The sequence below is a fragment of the Papaver somniferum genome, chromosome 6 (genome assembly GCF_003573695.1).
Source record: "Papaver somniferum cultivar HN1 chromosome 6, ASM357369v1, whole genome shotgun sequence".
In the NCBI taxonomy this organism is placed as follows: domain Eukaryota; kingdom Viridiplantae; phylum Streptophyta; class Magnoliopsida; order Ranunculales; family Papaveraceae; genus Papaver; species Papaver somniferum.
The window spans coordinates 81,728,907-81,751,027 of record NC_039363.1 but is presented as its reverse complement, the minus strand read 5'-3'; the positions used below and the strand labels follow the sequence as shown (position 1 = coordinate 81,751,027).

At 37.6% G+C, this 22,121-nt stretch overlaps 2 long non-coding RNA genes and 1 other non-coding gene across 3 annotated transcripts; all 3 read right to left on the bottom strand.

Moving 5' to 3' along the window:
* Window positions 1–9,308: 9,308 nt before the first annotated feature.
* On the bottom strand, window positions 9,309–9,905 carry LOC113285809. The gene is made up of 3 exons (XR_003328958.1): window positions 9,866–9,905; window positions 9,699–9,748; window positions 9,309–9,485 (listed from the first exon to the last, which is right to left on the bottom strand). It is a non-coding gene; the product is annotated as an uncharacterized LOC113285809 (long non-coding RNA).
* A 773-nt stretch (window positions 9,906–10,678) lies between these two features.
* Window positions 10,679–11,384, bottom strand: LOC113285808. Its single transcript, XR_003328957.1, has 4 exons — window positions 11,270–11,384; window positions 11,095–11,160; window positions 10,897–11,016; window positions 10,679–10,810 (listed from the first exon to the last, which is right to left on the bottom strand). It is a non-coding gene; the product is annotated as an uncharacterized LOC113285808 (long non-coding RNA).
* Window positions 11,385–11,682: 298 nt separating this feature from the next.
* LOC113292259 lies at window positions 11,683–11,772 on the bottom strand. Its single transcript, XR_003331746.1, has one exon. It is a non-coding gene; the product is annotated as a small nucleolar RNA Z101 (small nucleolar RNA).
* Between the last annotated feature and the right edge of the window lie 10,349 nt (window positions 11,773–22,121).

Genomic DNA, 22,121 nt, shown 5'->3' with positions numbered 1-22,121 from the left:
TGTAGACTTGGAATGTTTCGATATGATTATTTCAATATCTTGAAAATTGCTTTGATGCTAATAGTGTGTGAAAACGGCTATTGTCATCCTCTAAGAAAGTTTCAATGATTGAAATAAAAAGTTTAGAATCAAGTAGCCATGTTTGGATATAAATATAGTGTGTTCTCACATTTGTGCATAAGTCCAAAACCAGGAACCTGAAGTATGTGTATCCGTACACGTACTGGCGGTTGTTGGATGTCTGGGCAAGTATGCATACCATGTCCGTGAATTTCTGCTGGAGTTTGGAAGTGTGAACAGGTATGCGCACCCGTACGCGTACTGGCGTAACCAAACTCGGTCCGGCTACTTAAGTATGCGTACCCGTTTGCATACTTGAGTTGGTTACTTTCTAAATCGGTTGTACATGAACTTAAACATTTATAAAATAAGGAATGCAATCTTTGAAAACCGTGACTATAATGTTCATGAACTGATTCGAGTGAATCAAACCGATTTTGCTTCAATTGTGTTCTTGTATACTACTATGATAATATAGCAATTGAACGGTTCTTTAACTAGTTTCATTTGAGTCTGACTGTCTAGTTGATTCTCTAGAAATTATATTGGAGTAAGCCATCTCATATTTCCAAACGAATTGTTGGGTGTGGTTGTTAGACCCCCGCATTTTCAATTGAAGAGTTGAAGGAAACAAGAAAGGAGATTCAGGATATAAAGGCTTTTGTTTTTAGGACTCTCAAAATTCAGAGGGCTCTGGTTCGACATCAGTCTAAAAGGTTTATTGGAATTAAATCCTTTCTTCATGAACCTTATGTTCCTATGGCTGTTGACGACTTGCCAACGTTTTCATCTTGCAATGTTTTTAGATTTATTTATTTAAATTCTAAAGTTTATTTGGAAGATGATTTTTGCAGTATTAATCTTTATGGTTATATATATTACAAATTATTATGGGATATGTTGTTTACATCCGTAAACCTTGACTGTCCCATATTTGTTCAAAAGTTAACTCTGTTATATGTCGGTATGAAAGTATTGATAAAAGATAGAATGAACTCTTGACTATAAGAGTTAAACCTTTTATGTCATTATGGAAATATTGATGGAAGAAAGGATGAACTTTTGTTTACAAAGATTAAGTTTATTATATTTCATTGTGCAAATAGTGATGAAAAATAGAATGAATCTTTGTTTATTCCGTTGTATTGATATTTCCCTGATCCACATCTTTGTGTATGTACTGTGTTGCTCCGTAAGTTTTATTATGTTGAGCATGACCAATTGAATTGATCATTTTCCTTGTGATTAATTCATGCTTCATGTGATTTGTTAATGTCCAAAGAAATCCTTCTTTTCTTGTGAAAGTAAGGTCGCTCTTGTTGTTCTTTCGAGAATGACATTTTATGGGGGAGAGTTCTTATTTGAAATTGCGCTTAATTTCCAAATCTTTGTGGGGAGTGCGACTGTGGAATATTGTAGGAGTTATCTTGTATCTTTATAAACTCCTTGATGAATACACCAAGTTTCGACTATGTGAAATGTTTGAAACAAGTTGGTATGTTGTACTTTTTTGGTCATGAAGTATCTTTATGAAAATTTCATGAGGATCCCACTAGTTTTCGTACATTTGCAAATTTATATTGACAAAAAGGAGGAGATCTAATGTGTAGTTCACACTACAAATACATATGGTTTACGGATCATTATGTAAGGGAGAGTGGTTTTCATATTGAGATGAAGTATTGACTAAGGAGGAGTGATACATATCACCATAGTATTGTCCTCAAGGTTGTGATAAAATTGGACTTTGATGTTGTATAATGATATTATGACACTGTATAACAATGATTGAGAGCAACTGTTTTCTCATTGTTATTGCTACGGATCTTTAACAACGATGATGTGGAATTGAACACATTTGGAATCATTTGAGTACTTGGAAGGGACGAACATTTTGAGTAATGTTGAAGAACCAAGGAGATCAAGCATATGTATTGATAGTTTTGTCACTAAAATTGACAAAGTGGGAGATTCTTAGAGCACTGCTCGGTCGAACACGCAATGTTGCTATCTCAAGCTTGTTTGTCAATATTAGTCATCAAAACTATAAGTCTTGATTTCTAGTCTACTTATAGTGATGTCTCAGGCTATGATAGATTGTCTAGCTAAGCATTAAACTTCACGGCGTTCATCAATTGAAGACGAAGAACTACTAAGGCGAGCTTGTGGAACTTCATCAACAAAAGGTATGTGGAGACTAAAACTCATCTATCACTTGGAAAATATATTTCTACTCTATCTCCTATATTGAGACATAAGTCGTATTACTATATGGTTTTCGATTATGCACATTTGAGATTTTGAGCCGAGTTTAACTCGCTTACATATTTCTTGAAACATGTGTTGGTAAGCTTTCGCTTCAACCAAGTTCATCTTATATTCTTGATGAAAGTCAAAAGATGATCATGTGAAAATCGTCGAGTAACATCTTACATGGTTTGTGTGATTCAATCATTTGGTGTAGACTTGGAATGTTTCGTTATGATTATTTCAATAACTTGAAAATTGCTTAATAGTGTGTGAAAACGGCTATTGTCATCCTCTAAGAAAGTTTCAATGATTGAAATAAGAGTTTAGAATACTTAACCAACATTGGATTGTAAACATGTTGTACAATCTTGCATATATGTGATCCATGTTCGGGAACCATAGTATGCATACCCGTATGCATACCTGTTGGTTTGAGAAGTCCGGGAACTTAAGTGTGCATACCCGTACGCATACTGGCGTAAGTTTATGACCGGAATTTTCTGTTGGGTTTGGAGGTATGCGTACCCGTTCGCATACTGGCGAAAACCAAACTTGGTCCAGCTATTCAAGTATGCGTACCCGTTTGCACACTTGAGTGGTTAAAATTCTAAAATCGTTTGTGACATGAAAAAATACATATATATATAATAAGTAATGCATTCTTTGCAAACCGTGACTATAATGTTCATGAATTTATTTGAGTGAATCAAACCGATTTTGCTTCAATTGTTGAAAAGGCGAGGGTACCCAAATATACCTCAAGCTAAAACTTTTCCAACGTATAAGTCCTTTCTCCGAAAGTGATTGTCTATGGACTGAGTCGAGACAATGCAACTAATCGGTTCACACTTTGTGTGATCGTCTATGGATACGAGATCGAGACAATACAACAACGAAGTATGTTTACTTGATAAAAAGGTTCGGACTTATCCGAACACAATAGGATTGCTTATCAAGTAAATAGGAATTAACGTTTGTGTAATTTACTTTAATTATAATAAAACAATTATAATGCGGAAATATAAAGTAAATGACACAGTAATATTTTGTTAACCAGGAAACCGCAAATGCAGAAAAACCCCGGGACCTTGTCCAGAATTGAATACTCTCAGGATTAAGCCGCTACACAAATTTAAACCTAACTTCGTATAGTTGAGACCAAGTAACTAAACCTATAGTTCACCTATTTCCATCCGTATTCCCACGCCTCCAACTTATGAATAAGTCACGTACTTGGACAATTCCTTTGGTTTTTATCCCAAACAGTAAAGGAACAACAAATCTGTTTGGTATCAACTCTATCGAACCAAGTGATGTGAGTCGGACAAAGGCTCTTCTGTTTATCTTAACATAAAATCCTTCGTCAGGTTCTTAGATCTATCTTCTGTTCAATCACCAAAGGTAATTGTTAAGATTTTGCAATCAATACTTTTAACCACAAAGAATTGTATTGATGCCGATATACACAACTAATCAATCCAATCTACCACAAGGATAAACCGATTATAGTTGGATCCTCTTATACCGAAACAAGTATTGTGCACACCAAAGATTATGAACCCCAAATCAGAAATCTTCAATATCTTCTTTGTCTTCAAATCTTCTTAGATATTCAATAAACACCTGCACACAACAACTTGAATCTCTTGTGATAAATCACGCACAGAACGGAGTCTGTTAACAATGGATTATCACAAGATCGTCTTTAGCACTAACAATAGTGTAAAGATCTCCGTCGAAACTTCGATCTAGTTTGAGTGAATCTTATATAAGAAGATAAGATTCTCAAGCATAAACAAACTAGGTGCAATCAAAGTTCAACCACCGTTAGTCAATCAAAGCAATCGAAAACACAAGATAAACCGCAATTATCTAGTTTCCCACCAACGGTACTCGTAGAGCTTCTCAATCCCAAAGAAGACTTTAAGTTGAGCGGCCGTAAGAGATTTCGCCTAATTAGGTTACTCTCCTCTCTGAATAGGCGGCTACACCAGTAACAACACAACCGAGGAAGTTTGTTATCACGAAGGATTAGTTTGCTAGAAATGCAAACTTCAAGTATTTATAAACAAGGAAGTTTGGACACCAAGAAATTTCCAAAACCAAAAATATTCTCAAAGATATTCAATATATTCCAAATTCGGTTTTCATAATTCCTGGAAATTCTTTGTCCAAAATAATGATCGAAAATCTCTTTGGAAAAGCTCAACTAGTAAATGCACATTACTAATTCTCATTTTTCTAAAATAAAATTAAAAACCTTGATTAAAAGATTCTTAACTTATTTGTATTTCGATCCTGGGATTTTCTTCCTGTAGTTATTAAGGAATAACTTTGAACAATAAAAGATAAACATTATTGTACGTGTTCATAGTATGCCGACATCCTTACTTTGTAAGTCCTATTTCAAACTTACAACCTTGAAACCAATTTACCACACTTCCAAACAAATATAGAATTGGTTCATCTGACTTTCAAGAACTATGCGATTTATTAAGAAACACTCAATCACAAATCATGGGTTTAACCGTTCTACCAAAACAATTTTCGGTTCTACCTCCATATGAGTATTGTGCATAGTCACACTAGCTTTCCAAAATTCAGTTGACTAAGTACTAGGATCAGTTCCCCACATATATATGGTATCTAACTTATATGTGTTGCACATGTCCATATGATCGGTTCCTCTTTGCCTAAAAACGTGTTGCACATGTCCATAGGATCGGTTCCCCTTTCTGCTACAAACTTGTTGCACCTCATACAAGGATCGATTTTCCATTGTGATGTGTTGCACCTCTTCATAGGATCGGTTCCCCTTTACCCAGATTCGGTTCAACAAATCACAAACTCGATCATACCATCTCAGGTGATTACTCAAGATCAGTTTCACTATTAAAAGTCATACCAATACATAAGTCAGGCCTTTGTGAATAGTTTTACCAAGAACACAAACAAGTCGTGAGCGGTTATACTAAATCACACATATTGGATGTTCACAAGATATGCAATGAATAACAATCCCAATAACGCCTGGTGATTTCCTTTTCGATTCATAAACAAGTTTATGAACTTACTTTCTTAAAACACATGTAAAACATTGTTTCCTAGGATGAAATCCTCACCTCATACCCAAACATAATCACAATAGAATTTAAACGATTATGTCGATGTCTTATCTATAAAGTTTAATGGTTAAGCAATAAACTTCATATTGTATTCCTTAATACTATGTCTATCTAAAGTGTTCATGCTTTGCAGTTTCGTTTTCAATATGCACGACTTGAAAGATACATTATGGAATGAAACAGTTCAAGTCAAATATCACTAACCTCAAATGGAAGGATGATGTTGTCGTTGTAGCTTCTTACTTATTTACTTCTTCAAGTCTTCGCAATACTTGTAATGTCTCATATCTTAATACTTTCAAGCTAACCTATACGAAGTTGACTCTAGTACATAATCAAGCGACTCTTAAAATAAGTTTTGATTCACTAAAATATGACAACCAAACTTGACATACCAACGCTTGGTGGGTTCAACCGAGCTATGCTCTAACAATTGTGTTCTTGTATACTTCTATGAGAATATAGCAATTGAACAACTCTTTAACTAGTTTCATTTGAGTCATTTGAACTAGTTATGGTTAAGATGAATAAGGTTTATATGAGAGTGTTCATATATCTAACCTCAGTTAACTACGGTTGAGCCAACACGGTGTACATGTTTAGGTACGGTTAGATAAACCTAAATGAGGGTACATTTCATTTGTGTATAACAAGCTAAGTTCTATCTAACGTTTGAAAGATATTAGCTTGAATCTAATCAGGATTTCATCAAAAGGATAATATTGAATGCTTTGTTACCAAGGTAACTAAGATTGCAAACCCTGATTTGGAAACTATATAAATGAGAACTCTAGAAACTGGAAAACCTAATCCCCACATCTTCTGTGTGATACTAGTTGTAACTAGAGTCGATTCTCCTTTAATCTTAGGTTTTTCGCGAAACCCTGTAGGTTAATGACTTGAAGACTTCATTGGGATTGTGAAGCCAGACCCAACTATTTTCTCTGTAGTTGCGTGTTCTGATCTTAATTTTACTATCGTGACTGAGTATCATCTTTGCCAAGATTTGCTTGAGATTTATCTCCAATAGGTAATATTAAAAGTAGTCACAAACATCTTCGTCTCATCGTTTGTGATTCCACAATATCTTGTTTCGTTAATCGATTAAGATTATTGTGAGGTGATTGATATTTCTAGTATATTCTTCGAGAATATAAGTCTGGTATATCAATTGGTTCCTGTTCACCTTGATTTATCAAAAGACGGAAAAAAACTCGTAGGTATTTCTGTGGGAGACAGATTTATCTATTCCAATAGACTTTTCTGTGTGAGACAAATTTGTTTATAAAGTTTTCGACTTTGAGTCGTAGCAACTCTTGGTTGTGGGTGAGATCAGCTAAGGGAATAAAGTGCGCAGAATCCTGCTGAGGTTCAGAGACGTAAGGAGCGCAACTGTACCTTGTTCAGTGTGAGATTGATTAGGGCTGAACTACATTCCAGTCTGAAGATCATTGGTAGTATGCTAGTGTCTGTAGAGGCTTAATACAGTGTGGCGTTCAAAACTGGACTAGGTCCCGAGGTTTTTCTGCATTTGCGGTTTCCTCGTTAACAAAACTTCTGGTGTCAGTGTTATTTCTTTTCCGCATTATATTTTGTTATATAATTGAAATATCTCAGGTTGTGCGTTGAGTCGATCAATTGGGAAATCCAACCTTTGGTTGTTGATTGAAATTGATTGATCCTAGAACATTGGTCTTTGGTGTCGTTCAAGTTATTTCTCTTATATTCAATCGGGCTCGCAAATTCCTATTTGCTGATTGCAGATTGAATTGAGAGATTGAGATATAGAACTCTTGGATATAATTTTCTCTAGATTGAGTCTGACTGCAAAGGGAGTGCTTGAATTCAAAAGATCAATCAGTTAGACTCCGGCCTAAACCAAGTCAATGGTCGTTCCAGAGTTAATTCGGTCACAAAGAGGGAGATGGGCTGATCTGTAGGAGGGAAGCTGAGAATTGTGTGGGATCAATGATGATTTAGGATTGTGGATGTGTTGTGGGTTTCTGCAAGATTGATGAACTGCTGAGTGTTGAGTTCTGTGAATAAGTCTTAATCGAGTTGTTGTGTAGACGAATGTTTTCGTGAAAAACGAATGTTGTCTTTTGTCCTCGATTTAAGACTTATTTATATTGTCAGAATAATGAACACATTGATCCCTGTATGTATGACGGTTTATTGAATGAAAGAGTGGGAAAGTGGGGAATCGTGGTGAAACCAGTTCCAAGTCATGCAGAGACTCGGTTAACCGTCCACCCACTACTTTGCTAAATCCTTCAACCGTTTGCACGAATTACTCACATTTCTCATTTTGGATGAATCCACGTGCCGTAGGCCGCCAGACCAAAACCCTAGTTGATATCCCCCCATGTGACGTGATTGATGTCTCACGAATCGTGGAGTCTGCATGACAGACGTGTATTTTATTAGTCAATTGTTGACTGATTAGACAATGAGTCTATGTTTTGTTGAATTGAACATGATTGATGAATGCTCAGTGATTCATGGATCGAATATGTCTGTTGAGACGTATAGTTCTTTGAATGATGTTGACATTGCGCGTATTAGCAAAGATTTTAAATTTGACGACTGAGCATCGATTCAATGAATTACTGAGTATTGATAGTTGGATCAATATTCAAGCAACTGATCAAGTATTTCTCAATTCAACGAATTACTGATAAATTATTGAATATTGATAGCTGGATCAATATTCGAGCAACTGGGCAAGTATTGCTCAATTCGACGAATGATTTATCGGTGACGTGACCCAATAAAATATTAATTAAAATATTGGTAGACTACCGAATATTATATAACTAATTCCGATATTTATTGCTGGATGAACATAAATTTATTAGTGTTTGAACTTGCTCAGAATGATGATTTGTGGAGCGTTTGTTCAAAACCCTAATTTTTGATCAATTGTTCGTCAATTGATGAATTGCTGAAAATAGGTCATGAGTGAGGGAGGGACCGACCACATGGGATAATGGACGACCATGTGATGCACAATTGCTAGAGCGAGCCTGCACTAGGGTTCTTAGTTGACCAGTTGGTGAAAGAATGATGATTAAATGCCGGTTTCATCATTTATCAAAATAGTGCTCGTATGAGCATTAGGTAATAAAACCTAATTATGGAAAAGTGAGGGACCGATAAAGAGGGCATGAAACCAGCCCTTGGTGGTCGTGGGACCAGTGGATGGTCGTTTGAGCAAATTCCAAGTTGGTTGGAAAGAGTTTCACTACACCATTTTTCCGATTCGAAACGGTTTTTGAGCGTTACGAATCGGGGTTGTAACGGTTCCTGACCGTTACTAAAAGGGGTGCTACAATTTTTTCGCAACGACCCACTAGCCGTTACTAAATAAATTCGTAAACAGCTTAGAGTCGTTACTACGTGGCACCGTCGTAACATGCTCAAGCCGTTACGAATTTATTTAGTAACAGGACGTTGTAACAAGTTAAAGTCGTTACGAATTTTTTTGTAACTGTAAAAATATTACTGTCGGTCAACCTTGATCCGGTCAAAATCAGTCAGCAATGACCAATTTTGACCGGATCAAGGTTGACCGGCAGCTCATTCTCGACCGGGATACGCCGGAATTCCAAATAAAAACAAATTTCATTCTACCGATCATCCATATCTAACAATAGTTTCAATCAATTCATACTATACTCAATCAATTCATATCTACACATTCATATAAAAGACACAAATTTTTCTAAGTACCAATTTTTTTTTGTTAAGTATCAAATTCTGAGGGAATACATAGATAAAAATTTACTAAGTTCCAAAGTTCAGTTCATAGAAACTTAAAAAACTTTCTAATTTCATAACTTATATCTAAGTTTTCCCATGTCACATGCTAACAGGAACAGAAACACGACTCACATAAAAGCCTTCTCATGCCGCAGACTGCTGCATCTGAAGCAGGATTCACAAAGCTGATGGAATCCAACGCGACAAAAGCTATGCATCTTCAATCCAATGGCCATTGCTCTTACAGGATCTCTCTACCAATAAAGAAGCAGTTACGCAGTACTTCACCTGCAGACACAAAACACTGTTAACAACGGTTTAACAGCAACGTTGTTAGACAAGAAAATTAGGCAAATGCAAGAGTGTAAACCAAATTTAGTTGGTTAGAGATAACACATAACATCACACATAGGGAAATACAAAAACGATAACATAATCAAAAAGCAAAGATTGGTGGAATAGGAAATCATGAAAACATGTATAAAGAGCTCGAGGGATTACCAAGCTTACAAAGAGGGGAACTAAAGCTATCCAGAAATATGTATGCCAACCTGCACATTGAAATAAAAAAAAGAGGCTTTTAAGACAGTTTGTAAGATCAACATGCCAGGAAAATATTTAGCAGGTTGAATTTTAAAATCAAAGACTTTGAGTTGTTTGTAACTTACTAATACATATTTATCTTCTTGGTGATTTCGTACTAGATTGCTTTGTGCTTCTTGTTGTTTGATCACATATCCTTGCTGATACAAAACACAGTATAAATTTAGTAAAGAAACTCGTAGCCAAGAGTTCATCATGTCGTACGCCTTGAATATAATAGTTATTGAAGGAACAATATGCACAGAAAAAAGACCAAAGAAAGCAAGTTTAAGTTGAGTAATAAAGAAAGCAAGTTTAAACTGAATGCCTTTACGAATACTAAAGATAGAATATGCGGACACAAAAAAAACAAGAGGTACCTGCATCCGCCTCCTAACAACATCTAGCCGGTATGTAAATGTCTGACCAAACAACCCAGCTACAGCCCCACAAGATAGACGCAAGATATAATGAGAATGTAAACTACACAAACCATGACATATACTCTTTTTAGGACTTGTAACCTACAAATCTACACAAACATGACTCACATAACATCGCGAGATCCAATTTCAATTCTTAAAGGAACACCCTGATGACAAGAAAATCCATTTCTAAATATTATGAGAAGAAAATACTAGGAATATGAAGGAGAAACAACTGGCATGTTCAGCCAAACTACTTAGAGAAAGCAAACATTTGAAGACTGAAACTCAGTCACAACAAACATTGGAAGATTACAATACCTTTAAATTTTTTTTGCACAAAAGCATATTGTAATTACAAAAGTAAGAATAAAAAAAAAACTACTATGAAAAAGCATTCAACATATAAGTTATCTTTGATTGATCATCTGAAATGTATATGGAACTGCATTCATATACTTTGGCAATGTGCGACTTGAGAGATCGAGTACCTTTTTAATATTTATCAGCACCTTCATCAAACACACCAGAACTTCCAACTCAGAAATCCAGTTGCTTTTGATGCTTTAATCTACGACGCTCATCAAAACTTTCCCACCCTTCAAACTGCTTGTGTGACATAATACTTGGATACATAAGACTATCACCTCTTGCACAAGTTTTAGATAAAAAAAAGAATCAAAAGTCAATACCTGACTGAGAATATCAATTGTGATTTCTGTATTATGAAGAGCAAGAGTCGAGAGATGGGTGCACATTTTGAATAACGTCGAAGGAAGGGATTTGAGGCCATTATTACTCAGATGCAGAGCCTACAAAACATGCGACTAAGTAAATGATGATATGATTCAGATAATTGACAATGGTAGGAAAAAAGAAGATTGGAGTACCTTAAGATACCGTAAACTCCCAACTGTGTCAGGAAAGTCTACCAAGATATTTGATGCAAGATCAACCTGCACCAAGAAAAAATTTCAGATCACAAATCCAAGTTATACTTGTAACAAATACGAATTTTTGGATAGTAAAGTAAGATCAGAATACTCGTCTTCCTGGTTGCGCTACCTAGCTGTCTTGTTGGAAATACAGACATACAAGTTACGACTGATATGCGCGCTCAACAATATCCTTCCTCTTTATTATAAAAAAAGTTGTGTGCAATCTCAGCACAAAAAGTCCTGAATCAGGTAAGATAAAGGTGACAAGTAAAAATCAATACCAATACCATAGAGAAGAAAAAGAGAAACCTAAGCACAGAGAAAGGCCGGAGGAAAGTGAAAACTCATCTTTACATGGTAAATCTTACTACAATGGAGATGAAATGGAAAGTGGTTTTATCTGTTGTGCATCATCAACAATTTGAGCTCCTTGACATTGTGCACTATAAATTTATTGAAGTCATTGGGTAGGAGGTAACACCCTTGAGATACAGATATCTTCAACTTGGATAGATCGTCCGACCAAACCACACCTCTGAAATCAACCAAAAATCTCTAAGGTATTAACATCAATGAAATATTTAGACGCAAATTATCCATTTACGTATGAAATTTCCTCATTTGCCTTGTAAATCTACAGTTAAAGCATAATAAATGTTTCATTCAAAACAAAGACGTCGTTGAAAGTAATGAAACTATAGAAAGAATGATAAGCTAGAGCTAATTATAGTCAGACTTTAATTGAGATTGGTTATTAGTGTGTCTGCCTATTAGACTCACCCTGACCCAGTCAAGTATAGTCAACACAGAGTAAGTGAGGCAAAAGGGCCCCAACAACATTATATCAAACTAGGGCCTCCTACACAGTTGGGATACTTGATTCATACTCTTAAAGATGAGTTACATGAAAACTTTTAAACTTATTTCCATTAGACTAAACCCTACCTGTCATGTATAATTATTAAAGAGACATAAACTTAACAATAAACCTTATATTTGCAATGAACAATACATACCACAACTGAAATTGTAAATCAGAATCAGAAATCTAATATGCTCTCAGTTCAGATTCATAAATAATAACCGATTCATAAATAATAACTATGTACATCATATTGAGAAGGTTTCTAGTCTGTTTACGACGATTCAAATCAAACCCTAATTAAATATGGCTTCGTCTGTAGAAAATCAAACCCAACCCTAAGAATTTCAATACCAAATCAACGAGTAGCAAGAAACCCTAAAATCGATTGAAATACTGAAACCCTAAAATCTAATTTACAAACAGAAATCCTACAGATGATAAATACTTACAGAGATCTGTGAAATCGAAAACCTAAACTCGCTTAACAGACGAATGAAGATCAATTCTTCAAAGATTAGATGATTTGATAACAGATTAGAGAAAGCCCTAAAACTGGTGATGATAAAACTGATTTCGAAACCCTAAACTGATGATGATGACGACGATGATGATTAAAGAACTGAGATCTTCAGTTGAGAAGAACTAAAATCAGATGTGGTTAATCTGTATTCATGGGGAAGAGAAGAGAAATAGATTTACTCGATGAGAAGGGGGAGAAAAAAAGAAAGAGGAAGGGAAACGAGAAATGTAGTTCGCTACTCGATGAGAGGGGGATAAAATCGTATCTTTAAGGGTAAAATTATCCTCTAGTGTAATTCATGTTGGGTGGAAAAAATGGCACATGGCTGAATGGCACACGCGCAAATACACATGTTACCCGAGTCTAGTGTGACCAAGCGTGTGAGCAGCACGCGTAAAAAATTAGCATGTTACGATTCGTAACGGCTAGCATCTGTTACGAATCATAAAAAAAATTCGTAACGGCTTCAGCGTGTTACAACCAGGTTGTAAAGGCTTTTTGTAACAGAAAAACGGTGTAGTGTTTGGACCCAATATGAGCAATAGAGCAAATTAGGTCAAAATCATAATAATGGTGGGACCGGCTCATTGCAAGCCTTAGGGCCGGCCAAGCAAGCCCATGTCACCATAATGTACGTGTCTCATAGTTTCGGTATTTTCTGATATGCGTTTGAGCAATATTTTGAATTTTCAGAAGAGTTCGATCTTTGACTGAAATTCTCGATTTTACTCGAATGAGCAAGTAGAACCTTGCTCGTTTGATCAAATTTGGAAAATATTAAAATAATAGTATTTTATTATTTGGCGTGATTAGCCTAGTCGTTCATGTGACCATTTGACTTCTTGGATTTTTCATGGTTTGAGCAATATTTGAGAAAATATGAAAAAAACATGATTTTTGCTCAAACTGAGGAGTTTTATGGCCAGGGCATTGCCGGACGGCTAGGTTTCCCGGTCCCGCAACACCTTTCCCTATTTTTATTAATTTTCATGAAACCATGAAAATATGGAGAAACCATGAGTTTTGCTCAAACAAGGAAAATTGCTAGAATGAAAGAGTTTTCATGAGTTCATGAAAATAATAAAATAATTTAAAATAAAGGAAAAAGGCGTGGGGGACCGGCTACAGCGGCATGAACGGCCGTCCGGTGAACCCGGTCCCCTAGGCGCCACTTTTATTATTTTAAGATTATTTCTCTCTCCTATTTTGTGTAAGATTCCTCATTTGTCTATATTTTCGAATGCTCATTCATGCACTCGGGTGCTCGGTCATGCATCATTGTCGAGTATATTTGCACCAATTTCTTGGGGCTTACTTAGTGATAGTCCAGATGCCTGGTTATTGAGTATTTATTCCTAATTCATGAAATTTAGTAGAGAATGATTCATGAAACTGAGTAATAAAGGTGAGTAGTTATTTATTATCAATCCATAAGATCATCCGTGGATTCAATTATGGATTCGGAATAATAAAATGAGCATTACCATCCCATAGGATCGTGGATTCGACTACATAATCGAATTAATAAAATTGTTTATCACCATTCCATGAGATCAGCCGTGGATTCGATCATGAAATCGTAGTAAGGAGATTATCTATTACCATTCCATGAGATCAGCCGTGGATTCGATCATGAAATTGGAGTAATGAGATAAAATAGATTATCTTCTAGGAATTCAGTGGTGAATGTCACGATAGAATTAATCTACTGCAGAAGGAATATTAGCCAGTTAAAGCGTCATACCCGTTCTGAAAGATGCATAGTCAGGAAACATCGAGTATTTTCGATGTCCAGAAGGCGTTTTGCCCTCTCAACAATCATGTATGGAGAACCGCCTGAATCTATACACGGCCTCTCTACATAGTCAGGGAACAGTGAGTGTCACCGACGTTCTGAAGGCGTTAATGCTCTCAATCTTATGGAGAACCTCCCAATCTTTCTTCTATATAGAGGGGGGTCTCTCTATGTAGTCAGGGAACAATGAGTATCACCGACGTCCTGAAGGCGTTAAGTTCTCAATCATACGGAAAACCGTTCAATTATGTTATTCTACATAGAGGGCATGATGAAATGCGAGGCATCGAATGCTCAGCTGGTGGAGGCCTTTCGAGAAACATATTCATCATGGCTCGTAAAATATGAATTGTCATATGCCCGAAGCCGTTTCAGAAACATGCAGTATCATGATTTTACGATTTTCACTTTTGTTGAAAATCCACCATCAACATTAATTCCCCTTCTTAGTGAGGGACAGTCATGTTATGCAGTGAGCATTAGATTGTGATTTTCAGTCGACGAGATCGGTGGTTGAACTCAGTCGTACAAAGGTGTTCTCAGAATCCTCGATTTTCTCCAATGGTGTCATGTACAAGCAAATGCTCAGGTAAGGACCATGATAGTACGATAGAGTGTTATCCCGTGAGCACGGAGAGATGAGGCACTGTTGATTTGGTCGGACGTCCGGTTTTGGTCGGTTTAGCGTTTACGGGTCCAAGCCCAAAAAGGAAATCCTTGTTTTAGGAACAGACGTTCGTTAGTTTAAGAAACAAACAATAATCCCTAGCATAAGAGGGATTTTTTTTTTAAATATGTGAGATTTCACAAAATGGAATAAACTCTCATTTCAAATGTGGATTCTCGATCAAGAGAATTTATTTTTTTAAAATAGACGTGCGTCTGTTAGTAATAAAAATTCTGTCGATGTTTCCTCCGTCATGACTTTTCTTATATGTACAATTAGGATCACAAACAAATGTTTGTTAATCTCAGGATTTTGCTCCATTGATCAGTAACAGTCTTCATCTTTCTCCTGGGCAAACAATTCAGGAATCCAGCACCGATGAGGGAGTTGATGTAAGTATCTCTTTTCGTGCAAGCGATCATGGCATCTCCTTGAATGAAGTAATAATAATTGTTGCTGATGTATCTAGGAGGAGATTTCGTGGATGAAAAAAGTATTGACAATGCTCATTCTTCCTTGGAAAATGGTGAGACGGAGAATTCTCAAAACCCAGGACCGAATGAAGAAAATAATGCTACTAATGGTGATTCTGGCAATATTGATCCTTCGAACGGTTTAGAGACCCCTCAAGTAAGTCTTCCCCTGTACTTTCTTCATAAAAGTATGAAATTGATGATTTGGGGATGAATAAATGAGAACCCACATGAACGAATGAGAAATTTTGCTGAAATACGTCACCAGAAAAATCCAGACTACAGTCTTTCGGTAAAAACTCTGTAAAATCTTTGTCCGATGTTGGATCTTCGCGATCTACCCATGTTTTTTCATGCCCAGGAAATTTCCAAGCTTTAGCACATAATATTTTTGAGTTTTGAGCATGTTTAGGGTCCGAAATATGCAAAACAGTAAACTTCCAAGAGACTTCCAGAAATTTTTCAGCCGGCATGTATGTAGTCCAATGTTTTGGTCACATCTCTTTGCTCGCTTCTCCAATTGCTGTGAATTTTGGATATGTTGTAAAATATATCCATACGGAGAGAATGGTATATGACCCATACCTATATTGTTCATAAATTTCTCCCAAATCGCTGATTCGTGCGGGACGGTGTAAAATCATCTTAGACGAGCTTGTTGTAAAACACTCTTGTTGTGTCTTTATACCATTCGCTTGTGTCTTGAACGTTTGGTGAAGGATTTAAATGTCATTGATTCATTTGAGATCAGGACCTCTTGATTGATACATGAGCATGGTGCTTGCAGTGCCATCTTGTTTCTGTCAGTCGTAGAAACATCACTTCTGAAACCCTAGTCACGAGACCATAACTGAGGTTTCTTTCAAGAGGGGTGATGTAAGGACAATGGTTGCATGTACCGGTGGTAGCATTCCTTTTATGATGAATGATCAGCACATGAGAGTCTGGTGACATGGGTCTTGGACTATGAAACTTGATGAAGGACTTAGTGGAAAGACCTGGTGGACACCGATCGACTGTGGAAGTTATTAATCCCGTCTAAGAATTATTGCTTGCATGTTGTATGATCTGGACGCTGTAGGAACCTCATACGACGTCGGAATTCGATGCTTGACCCTAATTTTTGAAGCTAAGGGACTGAGTCATCATATGAGAAAAGAATAACTCAATTTGGAGTTGCATAGGTCATCCAACGAAGCGTGCACATTTGTAATTTGTAATCCCGTACAAGACTTTTAGATTTCATAGACCTGACGGTAAAGGCCATATCTTTCAGCTCGTATGTCCGATTGATGCGCCCTTTTGGTATGTTGTAGAAGAGACATAGACGAACATCTTTCGTTGAGGAAGCATTATCCCATTCGTCACAATTGGTACGTTTTTGTAAACCCATGGACTGAATGTTGTATCTCATTTGTAGAGGTGATGAGAACATCTTGTAGAAGACTTTGGATTGTGCCTACCAGTCGTGCAATATTTGGGAAGACTTTCATGTGATCATATTATCAGGTCTACACATCTTGATATGAATCTTTAGTTCTTAGAGAAGTCCGCTTCATGTGTACCACTTCAGAGAATGGTTAGTTGATGAAGCCCTGTCACGAGGATATTGCTCTTGAGACCGTTGTTGATACTGAGATCGCCATTGAATTCTCTCCAGAAATTCTTGTTGATACTGAGACCATGAATCGAGTTCCTCCACATATCCTTGTTGATGCTGATACTATAGTTGGAGTTGCTCCAGAGACTAAAAAAGGCTAGAACCATGATTATCGATATAGTCTTTGTACCTCCATCCAGTGAGCCTTTACATTCACGAACTAGTTGATAGGTTGAGCATTCTTAAGATGAATGTGTACTGGGAGTTCAACCCAAAGTATCTTGAACATTATGACTGTACCGTGAATTGGTTTCGCCAGTGAGCAGAGGTTGTTGCGGTAAATAGTAGCAGCAGTCTTCATTCTGGATGTGATTGGTGAAGAAAGGAATTTCCTCAATCGTGCAGGGGCTTGTGATGTAGAGAGGTCCCGTTGATGAAGTTTCATGGAATCACATCAGGTTGCAATAAATAGATTTGAGTCGATCTTTCCAATAAGATCAAGTCCCCAGTATATGTTGAAGGAGTTTGTTCCATCCATGGATGAATGATGTTGCATCTGCTTCAGAAGTCTTATCATGGGATAATGAAGACTTGTCGATTGTAGTTCAGTTACACTTTGAGTATGTTGGTGTTGAATCAATGCGTCATCGTCGAGATATTTGTGCTGAAGCCAGAGGCGCCATTATCGAAGGTGTACTCTTGATTGGGAGTACAATTTGAAGACTTCTTAGATGCTTGAGCGTTGAAGAGTTGAAGCTTCGAATGTCTTAGGCTTGATTGTCTCGGCCCCGAGTATGTTCTATTGATTCAGTATTCCTTTCGCTGCGTAGTGGGATTCAACACTTGTGCATACATTAGAGCTTTATGATTTTGTGGCACACGTGGACACTCCTGAGTGCAGGAACTTTTGACGAATGTATATGCATTTTTTGCAGGTCTTCGTCAAAGTTTGAAATTCCTCCAAGTGCTTTGATGATGGAGTGTCCGCCAAATCTTCTGGATCAGAACTTTCTTCATTGGAGAGATGTGCAACCAAAGACGCTTTATCAGTAACTATCTTTTCATCGTGGGTCCACGCTCGTCTGAAGAACATGTCATATCCTGGATCTTCCTGATTATGTGAAACTTGGTTTCTGTCTAGGTTGAACTTATGTTCACTTTGAAAGTGATGTAGCCATAAGTGTTTCCTAACGTTCCTTCAAGGTCTCTGATTGAGATGGGATCACGAGTAGCTTCTTGTCGAGTGATGCCTGCGGCTCTGAGAGTTTTCAGTGGAATGATGTTGATGGCGGTGTCATCGATCAACATTCTTCCAAATTTATTTCCTCTGAGATGGACTGTGGTAAGCAGTCCCCAGTCGTGCATCTCCTTGTCTGTGGATGAAGGTTCAAGGAGTATTTACAGGATGGACCGACGTCTGACACAATATAATTCGGTGTTGTGAACATGTCTTTCCTTTGTGCCTTAGACATATAGAGCAACTTCACTGATATGCTCGATCAATGATTGAACTGCTTCTTTGACTGGTTGTTCAGAGTGTAAAGGTTCTGACTTGAGAGGATTATTGTGTACTCCTTCAGTCCCCAGTTGAAGCTATTATGGATCAACCTTCTCTTTGAAGATGTGCTTCAAAATATTGCAGTTACTTGTTGGATGATCGATGAACCTATGAAGGCGACAATACCCGGGATTCTCCATTTCTTCTTCAGTTGGTTCTCTCCTGATGAACGTCAATTTGATTGTGATAGACACATTTTTGTGTCTAATTTGTCCTCAATGCCCGTATTGTTGGAACTCTATTTTTGTACTAATATTGTGTTTTTATGTATTTTTAGGAAATAAATATTTTTGGAAAATTCGGCTCGAAAAGTTGAATTTGGCACCCGGAGGACAAGTGTTATTCGGACTCTCGCTTTTGGATAAGGGGTAACCTAATTACTAAGGGGAACCCCCAGGTCACCTCAAAGGCAGATGCTATTCTCACCCCTACTCTGGATAGGGGGCTACCAGTTTCTTCCCCATTTGAAACGATTTTGGCGGGAAATTTCTAAACAGTTCTGGCAGAATTTCGATCGTCAAAATGAAAGGGTTATGGGTCGATTCAATGGCTGAAATTTGGAATAGAGATGTGATATAGGTTAAGGAACATAGTATGGGTGACATTGGCTGGAATTTTCGGTATGATTCACACACCCAAAACAGAGCACGTGGACTGTAACACGAGCAAAATTGAAGTTCTTGTGTGCATGGGGGAGTTCTGCTGGCGTTGGAAGAGTGTTGAGGCGTGAATAAGTCGAATTGGGGCGTGCTGGACCAGAGAAAATGCGTGAAAAGCTAAAACAAGAAAGAAAATATCCGAAAATATTTTCTTTCACTGTCGAGGATTTGTGGAGTTATGGAGGAGATCCGATGCATGCTTCGGGTTTAAATAGAGTCCTTGGAGGTCAGAGAAAGGTTGTCGAGAGTTTGGGGGCTTGAGGAGAACTGAGGAGCAAGAAATCACCATGAACAGCAAGTTTCCTGCTGCTGTTTTATGCTACTGACGAAGATGAAGAACACGAAGAACAGACTCTCAGAAACCGTCGTTCTTCAACAATGACAACGACAGTGGCTCGTGGGTCGTAGGTGTGGGTCTTAGAACCATAGCGACAACAGCAGTTAGATTTTATCTTTTATTCTGGACGCCTTTTGTGCGTCGCAGATTACAGTTTCACACCATTTTCTCTTCTTCTTTTTATTGTAAACACCAATTGAGCTTAATAAAATATTTTGAGAGGTATTTCACCATGATGAGCTAAACCCAACATTGGGACAACGGAGGAGGCGATTTTCGTCATTCTGGTAAATTTAATTTATTCTTTTTATGACTTTTGCATTGATTTAAAATTGAAAAATGATTTTGATTAATTAGTTATCATTTTATTTGATGCGGCATGCTTGCTTAAATGTTTGATGTCCCATGCTTACGATTTATAACTAATATTCTGAGAATCTATATTGGCAAAATAAGAGTCCTTACATTTTATGTTTTGAGTGATAATTGTTAAGGATAAATAAAATGTACCATATGCAAGTCCTTAGTCCCAGTAACTCTCTACCAATTTGTCAATATTTGTATATATATTTATTTTCTAAAAAAATTATCCTTCACAAGTCCGAGAGTTTGAACCTCATTACAACAACCCAGAAAACATTAAACCAGATTGCACCATCTTCAACCCAGACTTCCAGTAACTTGATCACTCCTTCATGAGAAGAGAGAAGTTTCAGTCTGTCTGATCATTTCCCCGTTTGTTGATGCCAGGTCGATGTTTTTGCATTTCAGGATTGGTTATCTTTTCTTTACTCCTTCAGAGGAGCCTGGAATGTTGGAGAAGTGCTCTGATGTTGTGTCTCGGCTTTCTTTTCATTCCTTTCAGCAATAACATTTATTGAGGTCTGGAGATTGTACTGATTGTTGACTAGGCGTCGGCTTCTTCGAGGTTCCTCGAATTTGCATACTTTGCTCTTTCCAGTAAAGCAGGTGCAGTAGTCGCTGATCGTTTGGCTGCTTCATGAAGTTCTGAGAAAGTCTGGAACCGGAGATTTTTCAGCAATGCTCTATAGACCGGGATCACTCCGTTGATCCAAAAGTCCACCAGTTGTTGTTCAGTGATATTCAGGTCATGACAATCCAAAGCTTGGACTCTGAACCTCTTCACATAATCGTTCGGATGTTCATTGTTCTTCTGAGACATTTTTCCTAAATCAGAGAAAGTGATCTGCTCTGAGACGAAGAAGTATTTCTGGTAGAAGGCATTAACCGTTTCTCTCCAGCCATTGACGCTCCCTGGTGCAATGTTGTTGTACCAAGTATATGCTCGGCATGTCAGAGACTTTAAGAACTCCTTCAAACGGACGAAGTGATTGTGTTCATGTTCTCCTAGTGCTTCCAGGAATCGAGAGACGTTTTCTCGAGCATTCCCCGTTCTGTTGTACAGTGTGAACGTTGAAGAAGTATAGCCTTTAGGGAGAAGAATCCTCAGTGTAGCAGCGGGATATGGAGGTTGATGATGATGGAAAAATGGTGTCTTGTATTTTCCTCGAGCCTGCATGAAGCGTTCCAGATTGTTACGAGTGATGAAGCCTGCGTGTTCCTTTGTTAGTGGGTTATCTGCAGCCTCGTGGACTTCATCATCATCTACTACATGGATTGGAGTGACTTCAGGATCAGCAGCCGAGGATGTTTCTTTGGCTTTTCCTTTCTCTTGAGTTTTCTATGACATCTTGTCGGTGAGAGTTTTGAGATAATTACACAACTCTTTCTGTGTTGCAGCCATGTCAATATGATTTTGGCGAGAGTATCTTGCACCTTCATGAGATAAGCTATGGTAGGTGGATTTTCTCTGACTTCCTCGGGATGCCAGCCGAAGAGAGGATGATTTCCAATGTTGGTTTGAGGAGGAGTGGTATCACCAGCGCCGTTGTTGAAAGCAGGCATAGTTTCTGGAGTACCACCGTTGTTGCTAGTGCTAGCATTGTTTGTGTTAGGATTTGTAACTGACTGTAACCTAAGATCAACCATTTTTTGAAAGTTTGAGATTGCAACTGAAAGATTAATCTCCCACTGTGGTCGCCAATCTGTATATGGGGAAAAACGATTTGCTGGTTTTTAAGGAAGTGAAGATACAAGCGTGCGGACGAGACTCCTCAACCGAGAAAACTGTTTAACCTCACACAGATGAACTGCAAAGGGAGGCTTGAATTCGATAGATCAATCTGTAGGACTCCGGCCTAAACCAAGTCAATGGCCGTTCCAGTGTCAATTCGGTCACAAAGAGGGAGATGAGCTGATCTGTAGGAGGGAAGCTGAGAATTGTGTGGGATCAATGATGATCAAGGATTGTTGATGTATTGTGGGATTCTGCAATATTGATAAACTGCTGAGTATTGAGTTCTGTGAATAAGTCTCAATCGAGTTGTTGTGTGGACGAATGTTTTTGTGAAAAACGAATGTTGTCTTTTGTCCTCGATTTAGGACTTATTTATATTGCCAGAATAATGAACACATTGATCCCTG